The sequence below is a fragment of the Castor canadensis genome, chromosome 19, assembly GCF_047511655.1.
Source record: "Castor canadensis chromosome 19, mCasCan1.hap1v2, whole genome shotgun sequence".
Taxonomy (NCBI): Eukaryota; Metazoa; Chordata; class Mammalia; order Rodentia; family Castoridae; genus Castor; species Castor canadensis.
This window is the reverse complement of record NC_133404.1, coordinates 40,229,454-40,250,558: the sequence shown is the minus strand read 5'-3', so window position 1 is coordinate 40,250,558 and position 21,105 is coordinate 40,229,454. Positions and strand designations below refer to the sequence as shown.

General features: G+C 40.1%; 1 protein-coding gene across 7 annotated transcripts in view; it reads left to right on the top strand.

Moving 5' to 3' along the window:
• The window catches only part of Ntrk3 (neurotrophic receptor tyrosine kinase 3), a 378,049-nt gene that overhangs the window by 235,579 nt on the left and 121,365 nt on the right, over nucleotides 1–21,105 (top strand). The gene's annotated exons all lie outside the window — the stretch shown is intronic.

Below are 21,105 nucleotides of genomic sequence, written 5' to 3'. Positions count from 1 at the left end.
TCTCTCCCTGCTGAGCAGACTCTACTGAAATGAGCCTCAGCTACTTGACTATGCCTAAGGGAGGTCTGGGTGTCTCTGAGATGGTGCTGTATTCTGCAATCTTCAGGCTGGCGACTGTTGTAGACAGTATATGTTTGAGCCCTTGTGTATGAATGTGTGCAGCAGTTCACCTGTTTGTCTCTCTCCATGTGTGTGCATGTGTCTGTGATCATGCATGTTTTCCCATAAGTCTCATTGTTAAAGCCACAGACATACTGGCCCATTTGTCACCCAAGAAGATGCTTATTGTTTCTTCAAGCCCCAGAATGAGGCCATATCTTGGGGCAGGGCTTCTTGGTTTATCCCTTTATCTTACCAAAAGCCACATGTGCTCTGTGCCTGCAGAGGGTCACTGCCCCCAGGTAGAGCAGCCTCTCTGCAGAGGCTGCCACCAGCCATCAGCAATCCCTTTTCATGTGACCTGCAGTTGTGCATGACACTCTCATCATTCCTCTTTCCACGGGTTCCTGATCGGGAATAGCCTTGCACCAGGTGCTTCAGGAGAGAAGCTGCCTCCATTGCTAATCTGAAAAGCACTTTGCCTGGAAAGACACCTGATACGTGTAAGATATTAATAGCTGCAGAGGTTTGTACCTGTGCAATTTAAATACCCTTCCTGAGTAACTCTTTATGGAGGAGGTGAGAGAGAAGAGAAAAACCTAGCATAATTATGAGAGATTGTGCAAAAATATTTTTGGATAACTGAAATATTCTTGTTTTACCATCTACTCTAGTATCTGCTGGATTTGGTTACGAGCATTTTTTTTTCTTTCTTAAAGTCAGAGGCTATTTTGATATTGATGCTGCAAATTAAGGGTATTCTGAAGACCACTGGTCCTGTGAGAAAATCTTGAAGAACAGGGTCCCCTGTAAACAAGTTTTGGAAAGGCTGTATATATTATCTGTCTTCCAGCAAGCCCTACTGCACATCAACATATTATAGTAGTGGAGGTCCTTCCTACAGAAATACATGTTCCAGTTAACCTTGGACTACCATATTTATTTGAGATATCACCCCATCTCTGATAGGTTGCTAGTAAGGTTCAGGGATGAAAATCTGAGTTGATGGGAAATGGGGTGTGATAGAGATGCAGACTGTATAGTTGTGGTGGGAGATGTGGGGGTCCTAGCCTTAAGTCAGTAGGAGGGGAAATTCTCTCTTAGCATCTTTCTCCAGTACTCCGTCAGACCATTAAATTGAAGTATATGTAGATAGAGGTCAGAAATTTCAGAATTTGGAGAATATCAAAGAGATCATGTCAGGGTTGAAATATTTGCCACAGCCCAAGGTTTGAGGTGATCCATGCCATTCATGGAGTCTAAAGGTTTTACGGTTAAAGGTGGCTATTGCACAGGGAAAACCAGGTGACATTTTAAAGGAATGCATGAAGACAGGACAGACAAGCTTTAGATTTTATGGACGATCCCTTTGCCGGACCAGACACATTGATAGCCGTTTGGGCAAATTTTCAAGAAAATTCTGTCCCCATGAAACTTGTCTTAGCACAGGCATCTGGAGTGGTGACATTATTACTCCATCGGTCTTACTGGGGCCATCAGGAACCTTGTTGTCCTGGGGGCCCAGCTCATACGATACCTGGTTCTTGCTCAGGTAAACATGGCAGCTTAAAGTTAGACCTCTCTAGCACCAATGTGTATCCAGAAAGTATCAATAAAAGAAGAACAGATGAGTGCCTAATGGGACTGGATCCCATTGAGCAAGGAGCCCCAAGTTAATAGAGGAAATGACTCTGGTATTTTTACACAGAATACTTTAGCTTTTTCAGCTTCATTTTTCTCATATGTAAGATAAAAATAATAAATGCCACTTAGCTAGGCATTGGGAGGATTAAAGAATTTTGCCTATGGAATACTCCAGGACTGTGATGCTTCTCATCTATCCCTTCTGCTGGCCCAGATCAGAAGAGGTTGAATGGTGCGTTATCATGCACTTAAGCCAACCCTTCCCCTAAAACTACCTGTTTGATATTATTCACATTGACCCCTGTCTTTCAAGGCCGAGTCTCAAAGTGTTTTAAAGACTGGCCTCTCACTCTCTTCATAGCTGCTAAATTATTCTAAACGTTTTCTCTTCCCTCAGCCTTCTGTACATCTTTCATATCTTCCTTGCCCTGTGGAAGGCACTAGTGCACACGCTTTCCTTAGTGCAAATGTGTCTTGCATTTTCACAGAAGCAGGATACTGTATTCTCCATTTAGCACGACGTTTTGGTAACGCTTGGCAGTGTGTTGGTATTTTTGACCAAAGTATCCCAGATCAAGACTTAAACAATAGTTTTCAATATGTCCTAAGTCTCTTTTCTGGATACATGGTTTGGATTTTCCATTGATGAAAAGTGTTCACCTTTTCTTGACTACCTGAGAGTTTATTTGCCCAGTTTTTCTTAGACACCCCTCTCTTTTAACCAAAGCACATTCACAAAGTCTCTTTGGATTTTCTTATACTTTATGTCTTTTATTTTTGTTTTATATTACCTGGATGAACTTAGGATCATCTGAAAACCAGAGGTACTCTGATGTAATCCCTCTTGGAAGACAAGGATGCCAAGATGTAAATGGAAGATGGATGCATAGTGAAGAAGCTTATGAGTGGTGACATATAAAGCTTTAGACCAGGACAGGGAAAGGATGACACCAATGCTGGGTGACAAGACAGATGAGGTGGAGAATGGAGTCCATCTCTCTTCTTATGTATGTAAGCAAGAGATTCTGCTCTGGACTGGGAAAGAATTTTCAAGAGATTCTGACCAGTTTCCCATCCATGGTGATACATGTTCTCAACTACCATAGAAACTTTCATCTTAAAAATAGCCATTGGATGAAATCCTAGTGAAAAAAAAATAAAACCAGATATATCCTAGCAGTTGGTTTTCCACACCTTTGAGCTTATTTACTCCCTTGAGGGTTTTCATCAGGTTTGACTTTTTCCTTGTGGAGAAAGTGTTTATTCCTCCATATGTTAACTGGCTTAGCAATGAGTGATTCCCTGGTGGAAAATTTGTTTCACAGTCCTTTTGCTTCCTGGAGGAGTGAAGGATTGTAGTGATTAGATATGTGATGCTCAAGGCATCCCACCTGGGCTCGAATCTCAGTTCTGTCTCCTATAACCATGTAGCAAGTTACTTCACCTCTCTCTGTTTATCACTAGTAAAATTAAACGCCCAGGCCTACTTCATGGGATTATGTGGTTGAAAGGACATAAACTGGGCAGGTACTTAGAAAAGTACTTGGTGCATAGCAGGTCCTCAGGACAGGTCCTTTCTTTCTATGTGATGCTCAGAGACTACTGGCATGGTTACCTGTGGGCTTTGGCTTTGCTTAAAGGCATATGGATATCACACCCAAGAAGTTCAGTGTTGCTTCAAAGGTTAAGAAGTGGCTGATTCTGCATCTCCCAGTTTATCTGCATGTAGTTGTCAATTAGATCCAGAACATTCTGTGTGTGCTCCACATCTATCTGCTTCAAAAGACAGTGAGTAGTTCGCATTTGACTGTCTCATGGAGAACTAGTTAAATAATTCAGTGATTTTGATTTCCTTCTCTCTCTTCTCAATTCTTAGCCTTTTTGGTCTGTGATTGTTGGGTGGAGTCAAGGATTCATCTTCTGGGGCATTGCCTTAGATGCATTTAAAATCATCTTCTTTCTGGCCTTGGTAGCTTTTGCAAAATGTACCTTGAGCATTTGGGGCTCAGCTGAGTGTCTGATTTGAGCTTGCCTGCCACGCTTCGTAGGCTTCTTTCCTCTTCTGGCACAGGGAATCTGCTACTTGCTTTTGTTTACTTTAATATACCTAGTTGTTGTGGTAGGCAGAGATTCACCTGGTTAACCGTGCTTGTTTTCATTTCCTATTGGTTTTTAAGCACCTAGATATTTTGATTCATAAGAATAAAGAAAAATTCCTAAGAATCTTATTTTTCTGTGTTTAAAAAATATAGCATCCCAGGTTTTCTGTTAAGTCTGTTTTTTGAAGACTGTTTGTTTTTTATTTCAAGGCGAGGTTAACAGTGAAATTGTGTACCTCTTTGTTTATTGCTTTGCTTTCCTACTTTAGGATCAAAAATCTATAGTCAGGATGAAAGCAGAGATCCTGAATGTTCCCTGAACGGCAGTTCATAGTTTGGGTTAGATGGGGATATTGATTGAAAGAAGACTCTCCCATTTTCTTTGTAATTCCTGGCAACCTCAATCATTAGGGATGAGAGCTGAGCACATAAATGCTATCACAGCTTCATTGTTTCCTTGAGGCCAGGGTCAGTCTGCTGGGGAAAGTGTCTTGAACAAGGTCTTCCATTATCCATCCTTGACTGAACTTGCGTCTGTCCTTTGAGATTTTATAGTGGTACATTTCTCCCATGGGATCCAGAGTGCTTTACAGCCTGAGGAGTGGAGAAAACTCAAAATAGCTCAACTCCTAGATTTTTAATTTGAAAGGAACACTATTTTTTATAGAGAGGAAATTCCTCTACACTATACCTAACCAAAATTACCAACTTTCTCCATGAATACTTCTAACGATGAGGTGTTAACAACCTCCCATGGGCCATTGTTATATCAGCACATAAATATTTATACTCTTTCCTGTGTTTTATCAAATATTATTTTCATTTGTACATATGTAAATGAGCAGGAAGTTTTAATAGCATTAAGATGGCAGTACTCCCAACATTGATCTAAGATTCAACACAATCTCTATGAAAATCCAGACTGCCTTTTTTTTTTTTTTAACAAAAATTGACATGCCAATTCTAAAATTTATATGGAAATGCAAGGGACTCAAAATAGCCTTACAATCTTGAAAAAAGTTAGAGGACTTAACTCCTCAATTTCAAAACTATGATAATTGAGACCATGTAGTTCTGTCACAAGGATAGACATGTAGATCAATGGAATAGAATTGAAATTCCAGAAATAATTGCTTATATTTAAAGTCAACTGATTTCCAATGAGAGTGCTAAAATAATTCAATAGGACTAGAATAGTATTTTCAACAAATGATTCTGGGACAACCAGATATTCGCATGCAAAGGAATGTGAATATCTGATGTTCCCTACCACGCAGCATATACAAAAATTGTCTCACAATTGATTCAAGGTCTACAGATAAGAGTTAAAACTACAAAATTTTTAGAAGAAAACATGATAGAAAATATCTATATTTTTGGGCTAGATGGTGGTTTCTTCGATGGGACATGAAAACATGAGCAACGAGAGAAAGAATATATTCATTGGACTTCATCAACAACGGGAGCATTGTTCCCATTTAATGTATCTAAGAACACATCAAGAAAGTGAAAAAACAACCTATAGAAGGGTGAAAATATTTGCAAATAATATAACTGATAAGGGAGCAGGATCTCTGATATTCAAAGAACACTTATAGCTCAGTAAAAAGACAGACAAATAGCTCAATAGAAAAAAATGGGCAAATGATCTCAATAGACATTTCTACAAAGAAGATATTTAAATGGCCAATAAACTCAACACAGTTAGTTACTGGGGATGCAAATCTATCTGGAGATATCACTTCAGACCCATGAGAATTGCTGCAATCAGTTGGGCAATGGTAAGTGTTGGTGATAATGTAAGGAAATTGAAACCTTCATATATTTCTGGTGGGAATGTAAAATGGTACAATTCCTTTGAAAAACAGTGGCATTTCTTCAAAAAAAATGAACATAGGCCAGGTGTGGTGGCTTACTTCTGTAATTTCAGCTGCTCAGGAGGCAGAGATTGTGGGAATAGGGGCTTAAGGCCAGCCTGGGCCAAAAATAGAAAGACCCCATCTCAACCAATAAAGCTGAATGTGGTAGACCATGTCTACCATCCCAGCTATGTGAGAGATGTAAGTAGGATTGTGGAGAAGGCAAACCTGGGCAAAACCACAAAACCCTGTTCAAAAAAAATGCCTATAGCAGAAAGGGCATAACTCAAGTATAGAGCACCAGGTCCTGAGTTCAAACCCCAGTATCAATTCTGCTCCTAGGTAATACTTGAAAGAATTGAAAATATGGGTTTAAGCAAAAACTTGTTCATGAATGGTTGTAAAAGAATTATAATAGATTAAATTAAAAGTGGAAACAATGCAAGTACCTATCAATTGAAAATTGATTAAAGATTGTGGTATATCCACCAATGGAATATTGTTGAAACACGAGAAGGAATAAAGTGTTGATCTCTATTACAACATGGATTAGTCTTGAAAATGTGCTGTGAGAAAGAAGTCAAGTACAAGAAGACATATAGTTAAGGATTCCACTCATATGATTTGTTCAGAATAGGCAAATCCACACTGGTAGAAAATAGAGTGGTAGTTGTTACTGGGGGGTTGAAGAGAGAGAAGGGTGAACACAGTTTAAAAGGGTAAACACTAAGTGACATCAGTGATGTTAATAAAAAAACTCTAAGAGAAAAAAATCTCACAGACACTGGCCCACTCGTGCCTGCACCTGACCTTGCACGAGTCCCTTGTTTCGTGGTCGTGAGAATTCTCAAGCAGGCAAGGAGTCAGCTTGAGGGTTATTTACTTACAGATAGGCATGCATCAACACTTTGACAGTCATTGTGAATATATTAGCTCATGTATGCCAACTGCTGGCCCTTATCTGGGTCTGGATCCTGTCACTTCCACTCAGTGCTTCTGGATCCCCCATGGGGAACAGCAGAACTACATAGTCCACCATTACCATTGTAATACCAATGAGAGAGCTCTGCACTCTCAGAATATGTAAAGGACACTTACAACTCAATAAAAAGACAAATAACTCAATGGAAAAAAATGGCCCAGGTCTATGGGTCAGAAGCTGATCAAATTAGCATTTTAATCAGCATTTTAAGTAGGGTCTCATAGAAGATGGTGTAAATGTGTCTGGTTCCATGAACTCATACTATAATGCAATATAATCTTTCTTTCTGTCTCTCCTTTTGTGATAAAGGTCGTTTGTGTTCTCCAGCAAACCTCTTGTCATCTTTCTCATCTAAGTTCAGAATTCCATGAGCCTGTCTCATGTCTCAGAGATGGAGTCTTGGAAGTGAGCTTTCCATGAAGCTCACTCCACCCCCTATTCACAGCAGCACTGTGTGATGAGGCCTCCCACATCCCTCCCAGAGAAAAGCCTGTGGAATTCACAGGAGGGAGGAAAAAAGATCATGCTATTTATTCCATGATATGTTATGTCATTGCAAAAGGTGTTTGAGGTGCTTTGCAAAAATATACATAGGGAATGCATGAGATGAATGAAGTGGGTGAGAATATTTGGAAATAATGAGCAATAAAGAAAATAAAATAGCATATGTAGCAAGACTCCATGGCAGAGTACCTGCGGCTAGGAGAGCCTAGAAGTTGGACTGTGAGCATGCCTGTGACCAGGCCACAGCAGCAAGCTTTGTAGGTCCACTGTTTAAAAAATGAATATCTTTTCCAAATGTCATGCCCTAGAAGCTTCTCCCGCAGCACCTCACAAAGGACAGAGTGTGAGCATGTAGCCCTAGACTCATCAACATTCTAACGACAAATCCAACAGTGTGCTTCCCAGGGGTGGTCACTAAAATAACCTTTAGTGCAAGTGAGATGGAGGAGAGAAAGTTCCAGAAGCACCCAAGGAACCTTGTCACGCCCTGGGAAGATGCATGCACTGTCTTGGAGACAGAGGGCCTTGAGGAAGGTGGAGGGTTGCTGGAACTGCTTTCTCCCCCTGAATTACATCACATCTGGGACCCTACTGGTCAGTGTTCGCAGTGCTCCCCCGCCTCCCCCAGCCAGGCTTTTTGTTCTCAGGCTTATTGGGACCTGATTATGTGAGGCAGTAAATCATTGAAGCCCAGAACAAATCTTATTTGACATTTTTACATTGACTCTTCTGGGTGCCTTTAATTAGCATGATTGCAGTGCAGGCAAATGCTCCGATGGACTCTGTATTGCTCTTGGTTGGCATAATGGTGGATGAAGTTTCTCTAGTTACTGTCTCTGGCCATCTAGGAAAGGCTCTGATTAAAAGTAATTAAACCCCTTAATGCGGTATAATAAAGGGTTGTTGGTAGTGAGCTTACATGATTTTAAGAAATGCATTGACTATGAATTCTCATTCCTAAGAGTCTTAATAGGGCTGTTTGCTGCCTGGCTTCCACAGCCACGGTGCACAAAGCCAGGGCACATACGTGGAAAAATCCTCTGATCCTCTGTCTTAAGCCTCCATGGTTTTGATTTGCCAAGTAAATTCAGCATTTATGTGTACGGTTACAAAAAAAAAAAAAAAAACAAAGCCAGGGCACATTGGCCACTGTGTAGGTGCCTGCAGCTGGTACAGCCATGACCCACAACACATGCAGCCAAGGTGTCCTTGGTCACATTGCCCACAGCTGTGGCTCACCCAGCCACAGCAGGCAGCTGAGACATCCTCAGTGGCTGCTAATGGTCTATGGGCTTTGAGTAGCATCAGAATATGCTATGGTTGAAGACAGAAGTGTCGTTAGCATCAGTGGTACTGATTCTCTCAGTTCTGAAGTGCACATTTCCATATAAACCGCTACTGATGTAGAGCACACTATAGCAGTAGCGCTCAGCTGGGGTGATTCTGTCCTAGAGACATTTGCCAATGTCTGGAGACATTTTTATTGTTACAGTGTTGTGGAAGGTGCTGTTGGCATTAAGCAAATAGAAGCTAGAGGTACTGCTAACTAAAGTTTGATTTCCAATTGCAGATTGAAAAACCGAAGCTTAGAGAGGTAGCTGCTCCTCCTAGTTGCACAAGGCCAGGTCACCTAACTTCTCATTCTTCCATTACTTGTGCACATCCCATGGCATGCTGAGCCTTCGGGTTTCCTGCAGGTGTTCACAAAGGGTACAAGCTTTATTGAAATAACTATAGTTATATGTGGAGAGACCATGATTCCAGGCTTCTTTTTTAACTTTTTGGTGGTACTAGGGTTTGAATTCAAGGCCTTGTGCTTGTTAGGCAAGGGCTCTGTGACTTGAACCACACTCCCAGCCCTATTTGATTTAGTTATTTTTCAGTTTGGGTCTTGTGCTTTCTGTCTGATCCAGCCTTGTACTGTGCCCCTCTATCTTTCCCTCCTGTGTCGCTGAGGTTATAGGCATGTACCACTGCCCTACTTGTTTGAGATCAAGATCTTGGTAACTTTTTTGGTTGGGTGGGCCCTGAGTCCCGATCCTCATATCTCCACCTCCCAAGAAGCAGAGATTACAGGCATGTACCCCCACTCCCAAACTTCTTATATAGCAAGATACCACACCACAGTTTCATATCTTTCTCCCAGGAACCTATGGAACACATTGAAAGTACTGTCTGGTAAGACTTGATTGTACTTGATAGTTACAATGAATATGGTCTTTATAGTGGGTAAAAAGATGATTGTTGGACAGTTTAATACCGGTTCATATATTTGATTCCTTGCAGCCCTGGGGGTTACACATGACATGGTTTGTTGTAGCAATAGGAAGGAGTGGGTTTTGGGATTGAGAGCATATGGTCTTAAAGAAAGCATTCATTCCAAATGTCATGCACCCCTCAGATATCTGGGTATTGTTTTTGCAGGTGGGTACCTCCCAGGGTCTGTCAGTTTAGTGGAATACCAAATCAGAGAAGGGTCACACGGAGTCATAGAATGTAGCTTTTTTCATACTGTCATTGCCTGGTAATGCAGAAGGATCTGCAGAATTGGGAGAGTCTACAAACAGCTAGGTCAAAGTCATTTCACTTCTTTGTCTCTGTTCTTAAGTCATATATGGCAGTGTGGATGCAGATTGTGTGTGGGTCACATTTGGGATTAGGTGTAATTTATGCTGATTGTGGCCAGGGACGGCACTGTGCACTTCTGGAAACTTTCAGTTCCTGAAAATCAAGCTGCAAGATAAATCCCTTACTTTATAGAACAGTACGGACATACCACACACGTTTGTAGTTCCCACGATCTCTAAGGGAAGTGTAATTATTCCCATTATATAGGTGGGAAGACTGACTCAGGAGGTGCTACTTGTGTGTGATCCAAACCAGAACTGGAAGTAAAGCTTAAAATTTTCTCTCACTCCTCCTTACCAGATCACCATATTAATCACAGAAATTAGACTTTGGTCGTGGGGGTAGGGAAGTGTTTTTGCACTGTGCAGCCCAGGTTGGCCTCCAACTTGTGATCTTCCTGCTTTAGCTTTTTGAGTGCTAGGGTTACAGGCCTGCACCGCCACACCCAGCTTTACAGAAAGTAGACTTTATTCTTTGCTCCTCATTCAAGAAAGGTACTCTTGTCCCCATTTACAGACAAGGAAACTGGCCATGGGGGCAGTAAATGTGTTGTCTTAGCAGCAAGTGTGCTTGGGGGGAAAGAGTAAACACAAGGAAATCCCTAAAGAATTCATCTGTACACACAAAAGTTTCTAAAATAAACAGACTTAGCATTAGTCTCAGTCCTTCCACAGATCTTATCAAATCTGGAGTGGTTGTCTGTACTCTGAGCAGAGGAGACAGCAGTGCTGAGAGTAGTCACTCTGGGCTGCCATGCCTGGCTTGAAGAGTGTCATTGAAGAGCAGTGCTTTGCTGTGGCGCTGATGAAATAAAGTCAAGGGTTCCTTGTTGTTCCAAGTATTGGCATGCTTCTTTAATGGTTGCCAGCATGCTCTCTGGAGGTTCTGCTACCATGTCATATGCTTCTTTTTGGTACCCCACAGTGTTGCCAGTGCCCTATTAGGGATCACATGGGAGAACCCCAGAAAGACCTAGACCCTACCTCGTCCTCCCCTTCCCACATTTAGTCAGTTATCAAGTTTCTGATTTGCACAAATTCTACCTTTCCATTTCTCTAGCATCCATCCTCTGGGCTCTTTTATGATCTCAGCCCTAATTTACCACTTATCCAGCCTGCTGTGAGGTCACCTTTTTAACTCAGGTGTCCACAACTATAGGTTGCAGGTCCAATCCAGCCTGCTGACTGTTTTTTTGTAGAGCTCTTGAGCTAAGAATGGTATGTACATTTTTAAATGGTTGGAAAGACTCAGAAGAATCATCTTTCCTAACATGTGAAAATTACATGAAATTCAAATTGCAGTGTCCATAAATAAAGTTTGTTGGACCCCAGCCACGCTCATTCACTACACATTGTCTGTAGCAGCTTTCACACTGCAGTGGCGGAGTTGAGTAGTGACACTGGAGACCACATGGCGCACAAAGCCTAAGATAGTTATGAGTTGGTTGTTGACAGAGAAAGCTTGCTGGTCTCTCCCGAACCAGCCAGCCACTGCTGACCTTTCTTTCTCCTTCTCTTCTTCCATTCACTTTTATCTGCTCTTCAGTCATGCTGTCTTTCAAATTCTTCAAGATTCATCTACTGCCCAAACTCCTGAGGTTTCTCATGACATCCTACAAGTTAGCACTCATCCCAATGTATCCTGTACCTCCCATCCCCTCTGTGTCCATCATTTGCATGGTTCTTTCTGCTGGGATAACTTTCCTCTCCTCTTCATAGAAGGAAATCTTACTTCTTTGAATCTCGTGGCAATGATATCCTCATCCAAGGAGGTCAAACTGCCTACTATAGTTAGCACCTAGGAATTCCCTAATGCTCCTCCTAAGCTGTTTTTATGATGTAATGTCTTTTCTGCTACCCTCTGGCTGTTTCAGCCTTCATCCTAAGATCCTTCCTAAGGGTGAGGTCCTTGAAGGCTAAAGCACAGAGAGGGTGAGGGCCAGCTGACGTGTCTACCTATGCAGGTGCTCTCTGAGCTCCTGGGACACTCTGTGTACATCCTGGGTATTTATAGGATGTTTATTCTCTAAAACCTTTGCAATATTGTTTCCATGTCAGCATTTGGAAATTGATATTCAACATGAAGTATTAAAGCCATTGCCATTAGTTGAAGATACATTATTTAATCTAAATATCCATGTCTATGTCTATTGATCTACCATCTATCTATCTTCATTTATGTACTTACTCATTCATCTGTCAGTCTTCCTCTAAATGCCCACGGGTTTGTACCAGTTCCCATGTCTAAACTCTCTCCACAGTGCAGACTTTTGTGGGTGATGTCCTGTTTTTTTTTGAGGATATGCACAGGCAGTCCCAACCCTGTGTTCATAATCTCCCCTATGGAGCTAGTTCCCATTCCTCCCTTACTGCAGTTCTGTGTTCCAGCAAAGCTCTATACCTTGCTTTTAAGGGAAAAACTCCCATTTTAGCTTGCTAGAGATGCCATAAAAAGTACCACAATTTGGATGGCTTAAAACAAAAGAAATTTAGAGTCTCTTAGTTCTGGGGGCCAGAAATCCAAGTTCAAGATATTGGAAGGGTTATGCTCCCTCAGAAAGCTTGAGAGCAGGATCTTTTCCAGGCTCTTCTTTCAGCTCCTGGTAGTTTTCAGTAAACTTGCACATTTCTTGGCTGCAGGTGCCTTCCCCAGACCTCTCCTCCATGTTCACATCGTTCTCTCTCTCCATCCAAATTTCCCTTTTGTAAGGAAACAGCCATATTGGATTAGGGCCCACTCTAATGACTTCATTTTAATTTGCTTAAATGCACAGACCCTATTTCCAAATAAGGTCCTATTTTTGAGAAACTGGGTTCATAAATTTTGGGGGGTACAATTCTGTCTATAACAACTGCCATTTTCTATGCTTTGTTCATGCTGTTCTCCCCATCTGAAATCCTTTCCTCATACTGGTGACCACCTTTCCCATCTCCTTCTTCCCTCCCACCTATGATGGTATGGTCGCTCCCCCATTAAATCCCTCAGCTGTGGCTGACCATCTTTCTCTCGCATCCACTTGTGTATCTCCTGTATTAAAATTGTTTGTTTTAGGATTTAAGTTGACTGCAAACCTCCCATATTTTTCTTTTCCCCTTCGCTCCTGAAACATTTATATTTTGGTATTTGCAAAATTTTCCGTAGGTAGACTTAGAAAAGTGTAGCCCCTCACTTTCTTGGAGACTTTAGTCTCCCCTTGACAATAATGTTTTTTTCTTATGACTCCCTCTCCCTTTCTTCATCTTTGTGTATAGTGACAATGAGCATAGGAGACTGTTCACATGTCTCAGTCATTTGGACATTTGGCACACAATGAAAGCAGGGATTTAGTTTGCATTGGCTGGTGTCTGCAGCAAGACCTGTCACTGTGAAGTGCTGACATCCTGTAACTTGTGCAGCAGAGGTCACATAGGTCCTATGCAAGCTGGTAGATATAATAAGCCACTGGGTCTTTGGGGAGACCATGATATCTGAACTTCCCAAATTGAGTATTTTTTTGTATCTGTGTGTATGTTTTCATTAAACCAAAAAGGCCCAAAGAAAGGCTCCCTGCAGATATTGCTCCTGACTGATGTTTGTTGGAACTCTCTTTTCCTCCCTCTTCCTCCCCTCCATCATCATCTTAAATAATTTTGACATTATCTCCAATCATGGGAATTTGGAGCCAAAATAGAAACTGATAGGCTTATATTATTTAATTTTTAAGGCTATCACTTTAGAATGAGCCAGCGACCTGATTCTATTAGCCTATACCCTTCTCTAAGATAATCTGCTTAAATTGATACCAGCTAGGGATTTGGACTTTATTGATTACATTTCCTGCTAGACTCTGGCCTTTGCCTTTTGCTTATCACATCCTGAACAATAGGGCCATAACCTCAAGAAAAGTCAGGCACCCTGGGGTACCAGATGGGACTTGAAGATTTTGGTTCTGTGTATCACATGATCAAGTTGTAGACAGGCAGTGTTAATGTTAAGATAGAAACATTTTTCTTTCCATACCTCACAGAGTTATTTTTGAGGCTAACATAATAATTATTTACAATCCTTTGTAAGTAGAACTGCTTTGCAAATACCAAGATACTATAGCAGAATTTGAAATTAATGTGGCATATTGTTGCACAGATGCACACACACACACACACACACACACATCAGATCACATGTTTCTGAAAAACAAGTCTATTTTCTAAAATCCTGGTCTACTGTATGAAAAATAGAGTCAGTTATTGGATTGGCTTCCTTCAGTAGGCATCAATGCACAAATAGTTAAGAGGAGCATGGAAGCTAGAATGAGAAAGTCTGGATTCAAACCCTGGCTCTACATCTTAACAGAGTGACTTGTCCCTTAGTTTCCCCATGCACACACTAGGCCCTGTAACAATTCTCACTCCATGGGGATGCTGAGGAAGCAGTTAGCTCATTACCTGGGCAAGTATAAATGCTCATAGATACCGGTTGTTAGGGTTATTTCCAGAAATAATATTTGAGAAATGAGATATATATCTATATATATAGATATATATATAGATATATATATAAAGTTTTATTGTAATGTATGTAGTTAAACTGAAGAAATATCGCATAGAATTTCATAATTAACTGTCAAGTGACTTATAAAGAAGTGAATTTGAGATGGTGATTTCAGGACTGGATGGAAATTGCAGGGGAGCAAACAGGACAGTAGAATGCCATAGAAGTGAGAACAAAAGCTTAAAAGTGCAAGATGTGGTCCGAGTTTAACTGAATCAGAGGGTGTGAATAGGGGAGGAGTGGATGTTGAGGCCAGGAAGGGTTGACTGGAAACACTGTGGCTGGACCAAGGTGGCAGCCTAAGCCATTGGGTTTCATGCCAGGGTCGTGGGTGGCTTCCAATCAGAGTAGTGGATTGATGGATGTTTTTGTCTTCATGATACAGTTTGATAGTGGTGGGCTGATGGATTAAGTTCAGGAATGGAATCTGGGAAACATGTTAAGAAGCTCCAAAACAGTAGCCCCAAAATAGGAGTGAATGGTGAGGAAGCATAAACCAACACTCATTAAAATGTGCCTTATTAGATGAGTGTGGATAGCTTGTGCCTATAATCCAAGCAACTTGGGAGGCTGAGATTGGGAGGGTCATGTTTTGAGGCCAGCTTGGGCAAATAGTTTATGAGACTCCCCCACATCTTCAAAATAACCAGAGCAAAATGGACTGGAGATGTGGCTCAAGTGGTAGAGCACCTGCTTTTCAAGCATGCAGCCCTGAGTTCAAACCACAGTCCCACCCCCCACAAGAAAAAAAAATATATGTTTTTTATCATAGGAACATTTATGATATAGATAATATTTTCATTTTATAGAATGAAAAATCTAGGCTCAAAAATTTCGGTAATTTTACTTAAGGTTTTAAAGTCACGCACAACTGATAGAAATGAGAATAGGGATTTTGAAAGCCAGGTCAGTCTGTCTCCAGATCTTTCTGCCATTCTTTTCTAAGTCAGGCTTTTAACAAAAGTATATGTACATGAGATATTACAAAACAAATATTGGAAATCTAATATTTGATTAGATATAGTGAAATGAGTAAGACATTAGGAAGAAATAAGAGTGACTCAAAGAGTCTCTTCCTGGGAAAATATAAGCATGGTGTATCTTTAAAGAATTATTTGGCAAGGAGCTTGCAATTTTGAATTTCTTGTGAGAGCCTAGTGATGCTGTTTCTCCTGGTCTTAGAACCAAACTTTGAGTGTCCAAGAGTGAGAGGATTGATTCTTGAGAAACAACTATAGAGAATAGTGGAAGAAGAGCAGCTGAAAATGTAGGAAGTTGACCAAAGTGGCACACTGCCATCTGTGTCATAGAGGATGTGGAGTGATCAAGTTGAAGAGGAATGGAGAAAACGGGGTCATGGAGTCACTGTTAGTGACCTTTGAGAGGTTGTTTTCTGTGGATGGAATAGAATGTGAATTAGGGGAAGGTAAACATGAATCATCTGTGACAACAGAGGATGGGGTTGGAATTGAGTCACAGAAAATGTTGGTACCTAAAGGACCTAAGGGAGTAGGATGAAATTGAATTGAATGGCAAAGTGGAGGATATTGCTTTGTCACTTATTAGGTGAGAGTCTAAGAGTGTGGGCATACCAAAAGATAGAGGTAACTGTGTATAGATTTCTTTATAAAAGGGAATAGAACAAAATGCTGGAGAAACAGGAAATAATTGAAGAAGGAAGTTGGAGATAGGATTGAAGGGACCAGTTAAAAGGTTAGCTTTGCAACCAAAGAAAATACATTTTTCTCTAATGTAGAAAGAAAGGAAAATATCTGGGTTCTGGTCAAGATGATGCAGTAAGCTCATGCCTTAGTGCACTTCCTTGGCTCCAAATATATAGCAATAATAGAAAATAGAACAAGACATAGTCTGGCCTCAAAACATGATTAAAATAACCTTGTGTACCAAAAATTGTACAAAAATAAAAGGTGATGAGCACAGTTGCATTCATTATCACACTGGGCTCCAAGTCTAGAGGCTAACAGTAAGAGCAAGGTCTTAGCTCTGGAGGGATCTGCAGAACTATATGTGCTCCAAATTGTGAGGAGATAAGAATTAGACTCATTGTGTGAAGACGTGGGCTGGGAACAGCCTTCTACACTGAGGAAAAGAGTCTGAAAAAAATTGTGAGCCCCCCTCTGGAAGTACAGGTAACACAAAAGTGAGGGAGGGGGATAAAGATTCAGTCTGTGAGACCATCAGCTTAGTCAAGGCACTCAAGTAGTTGAAGACTGTTGTGTGATAGCTCCACTATTACACTATAGGGATTCCAAGTCAACATTTTAGGGCTTGGTTCAGAATTGAACCAATCCAAGAGGTTGTACAGAGCCACACAGTAACAAGATCCCTAACAAATTGGACAGAAGAGTAAGCACAAGGAAAAAAAAAAGGAAATCAGGGGGCAAAACCAAACTTCTCATTCAAGGTGAAATGCAACCTAAATTGTGATGCATGTGCAAAGAATCTAGAGATAAGGATGTTAATTGTTATGATGTTTACTCAACAATATCTTACAATCCTAGCCAATGCAATAAGACAAGAAAACACACAAAAGAATCAGAAAGGGAGAGAGATAACAGTCCTTATTGTGAGAGATATGTTTATCTTATAAAGAACATCAGAGTATTTATAATCATTAGACCTAATTAGGGAGTTAAGGAGAATTGCTAAAACAAGATCAATAAACAAAAATAAGTGTATTTCCTAAACACCATCAGATAATTCAATGTAAAACAAATCATATTTACAGAAGCAAAATGAAATAAAACAAAAAATGAATGAAAATATTTAAATCTAACAAAGGATATTCAAGATGTTTTGGAAAAGTATAAAATACTAAAAGTATACAAGAGGAACTGACAAGTACAGGTACCTTGTCTGTGGATGGGAGGAAGCAATAAAATAAAGATGCTTATTCTCCTTCCATTCTATACATTCAATATTGTTCCAATGATAATCTGAGCAATAATTTTGAAGGCTCTTGCTCAACCAGCTAAACCCATAATTTATATGGAATAATGAAACAATAAGAAAAGCCAAGGTGTTTTTAAAAAAACAAGATAAAGCCTGAAAATCTTGTCCTGGCAGGTGAAAAAATCTTAGAAGTTTATTGAGACCAAAGTGGGGAGACAAATGGGCCAAGGTATAACAAATTTTTTTAATAATCAGAAAATTTGCATGTATGTAGAGAGACAGACAAACAGGTAGATATATGGGTATCTGTATAATTTTGTGTGTGTCATTGCAAATCAATATGAAAGAGAGGAAATATTAAAGCCACATAAGGAAAAATAAAGTGCTATTTGTACCTCATAACAAATCATGAAAAATAAATTATAAGATCTGGGTGAAAATTAGAATCAAAGTTTTTTGTTTCTTATTTTAACTTATTTTTAAGAATGCAGAAAAATGCAGTAGAAATGCAGGGAATTCCCTTGTATCCCTCATTCAGCTTCCCTCATAATCACCATGATTCATTCATTATAACTAGATAACCACTGCCAGAACATAACTACTAACTAAGTTTGACGCCATATTCTGATTTTATAAGGTTCCCCACCCCACAATGTCCTCTCTGTGTTCTAGGACCCCACATTGACTAGTCACTTTGTCTCCTTAGCTTTCTCTGATCTGTGACAGTTCCTCAGACTTTTCTTGACTTGATTACTTTGATAATTTTGAGGAATGTGGGTCAGGTTTTATGAAGAATGTCTATCCCTTTAAGCTTGTTGGTTGGGACATGGGTCTTGGTGAGGAAGACCACAAAGGTAAAGTGTCACTTCTATCGCATAGTATTCAGATTATATGCTAATTGCATGACTTATCATTGGGATGTTAGTCCTGATTGCCTGGCAGAGACAGTGTGTGTGGGCCTTCTCCACTGAAAAATTATACTCTGTCCCTTTCCAGACACTTTGGAATTAAACCCAAAACATCACACACTCAAGAGGAGGGCGTAGTTACCTGGGTGCCAGCGGGTCACGCCTGAAATTCTAGCTACTTGGGAGGTAGTGATCAGGAGGATCGCAGTTCAAAACCAGCTTGGGCAAATAGTTCTTGAGACTCTATTTTGAAAAAACCCATCACAAAAAAGGGCTGGTGGAGTGGCTCAAGGAGTAGGTCTGGAGTTCAAACCCCAGTACTGCCAAAAAAAAGAGGAGGGAATGAATTTCCACCTCCTTGAGCAAGAGGTTTCTACATAAATTATTTGGAATTCTGTAAGGGACATGTATAAAATGTCCCTTTTCTTTTAAAAGGAAAAAAGAATATCATTTGATTTTAAGCAGGAAAACACTTCTTGGTACACAAATTATAAACTGAACATGGGGGCTTTGGCCTATCATCCTATCTACTTGGGAAGATTTTGGTTTGAAGCCAGACTAGGCAAAAAGTCTGAGATACCCCATTTCAACCAATAAAAGCTGGGCACAGAGTACACTCCTGTCATCCCAGCTTACACAGGATGCATAAATAGGAGGATCGTGATCCAAGCTAGTCCAGGAATAAAATGAGACCCTATCTCCAAAATAAGTAAAAACATAAAAGGTTAGAAGTATGGCTCAAATGGTAGAGTGCTTGTTTAGCAAGTGCAAGGCTCTGAGTTCAAACCTCTGTATCTAAAAAATTGTAAATAACATAGAAGGAAAGATTTGACTACATGAATTTATATCAATAAAACTTTATACCATTATACAAAGTTAAAAGGTCAACAATAGAGTAAGAGAACAAATTCCAGTGTGTGTATGCAACAAAGAATTTGCATGCAGACTAAATAACTCATTTCCACAAATAAGAAAAGAGCAGAACCTGTACACAGATGGTGGATGGATATAAACAGGTAGCGCAAGGTCAGTAGAAATCGGGGAAATGCATGTTAAAACTACAAGGACATATCATCTACCACTCATTAGTTTGGAAGGAAAACTTTGAAAACGTCAGATATGGGAATACAGGAAAACAAGTTCATCCATTTAATAACTATAGTGCTAGGAGTTGATACCATCACTCTGGAGAAATGTTTAGCACTAGAGTTAAGGAGTTACATATTCTAAGTTAAAGGATTATCTTTTTGTGCACGGGAATCACCAAGAAGCTTGGTAAATGCACATGTTGATTTGCTGGTGTGTTGACTCAGTGATCTTCACTTCTACCAAACTTTCAGCTGTTGCCAACACTGGTGCAAAGCAGAGATTGGCAAACGTGGCCAAGACCCAATCTTACTCCAGCCTGTTTTTATTAATGAAGTTTTACTGGAATGTGTTCATTTGTTTATTTGTTGTCTGGGGGCACTTTCAGACTACACTGGAAGAATTTTGTACTAGAAACAGAAACTATATAGTTTTCAGAACCTAAAATATTTTCTATATGGCTAACTACTGTTCTAGAGAAAGTCTTCCACATGTGCATAAAGAGACTTGTGTAAAAATCCTTAGTACAACTTTTTTGGAATAATGAAAAAAAATAGAAACAAGAATAAGTTGGTAAAACAGGAAAATGATTTGTAGTATATCCACATAATGGAATCCACCAGTTAAAATTAACCAGCGAGAGCTATATTCGTCAACATAGACACATCTAGAAAACATCTCATTTTTAAGTTTAAGATCATGCAAAACAGTACTATAATTGGGTTATGGATATATCCATATGTAGCAAAGTTATTACAAAATGCCTGGAAATGATAGCCAGCTATTTCAGAGTAGTGTTTAGCTCTGATGAGGGGAAATGGAAGAAACGGGGATGGATGGACTTGGGTGAATTCTCAGCTATTGTTATAATGGGTTTTTTTTTTTTAGAAATTTGCAAAGAAGATATCAGATACTGTAGATTGTTGATGCTAGATGATAGGCACAGAGTTTTGATAGTCTCTGTATTTTTCTGATAATTGTAAATATTTGAAAAAAGTCAAAGGAATCAAGAGAGAGAAAAAGGTGCTTCAACATTAAAGATATTTAGAAGCACAAAGAAAGAATGAAGATAGGTGATTAGCACCTAACGTTCTCTCTCTTCTTGAGAGCAAGACAAGAAGACGATCAGTTACTGCCATTTGTTCTTCAGACAATGCATTTCTGAGGTAAAAACCTCTTTACCTCAGAATGGTAAAGAGGTTTTACCCGTGACTAATATTGCTCCATGGCTTATGGGGTATTTTGATTCTGAGAGGTCACTTCATCCATGTCATGAGTGTAAAGAATTCACTTTCTGTGGGACTCATATTTCACTCCAGCTTTCTGTTGGGAGGTGATGCCAAGGGCGATGTCCCCTGTCACTGCACATCCTTGGTCTTTTGTGTGAGATCTTTGAAATCCTCATCAGGGCTGAGCTATGAGTCTTCAGGATTCCTTCTGGGACTAGCCTTTTGCTTTTTTCTGAGAATCTGTGCTCCTTGCCCTTATATCTGGATGCCCACCCTCTTTGACTTCCATTGGTATAATTCCATGAACCAACTCATATCCAGGGTTCTTTCAGCTTCAGGCCCTCCTTTTGAGCAGCTCCATGCAGCTGGAACCAGACTTGGCCAGGCTGACAAGTGGGCCAGGCGATCTCATCACTCATTTTCCCAGCAGTATTGAGATGGTGTTACAAGAAGAGGTGCCCCATGTTGAAGCTGAGGGTTTAGCCACAAAGTATATAATGGGGACGTTTCAGTTTCAAGTACATGTCAGTATCCTATAGAACCCTTTGTAATATATTTGTAATTATAGGGATATAGGAAGAGTTGGAATCAAATCACACCCCAGGGAATATAACAGCTGCATTA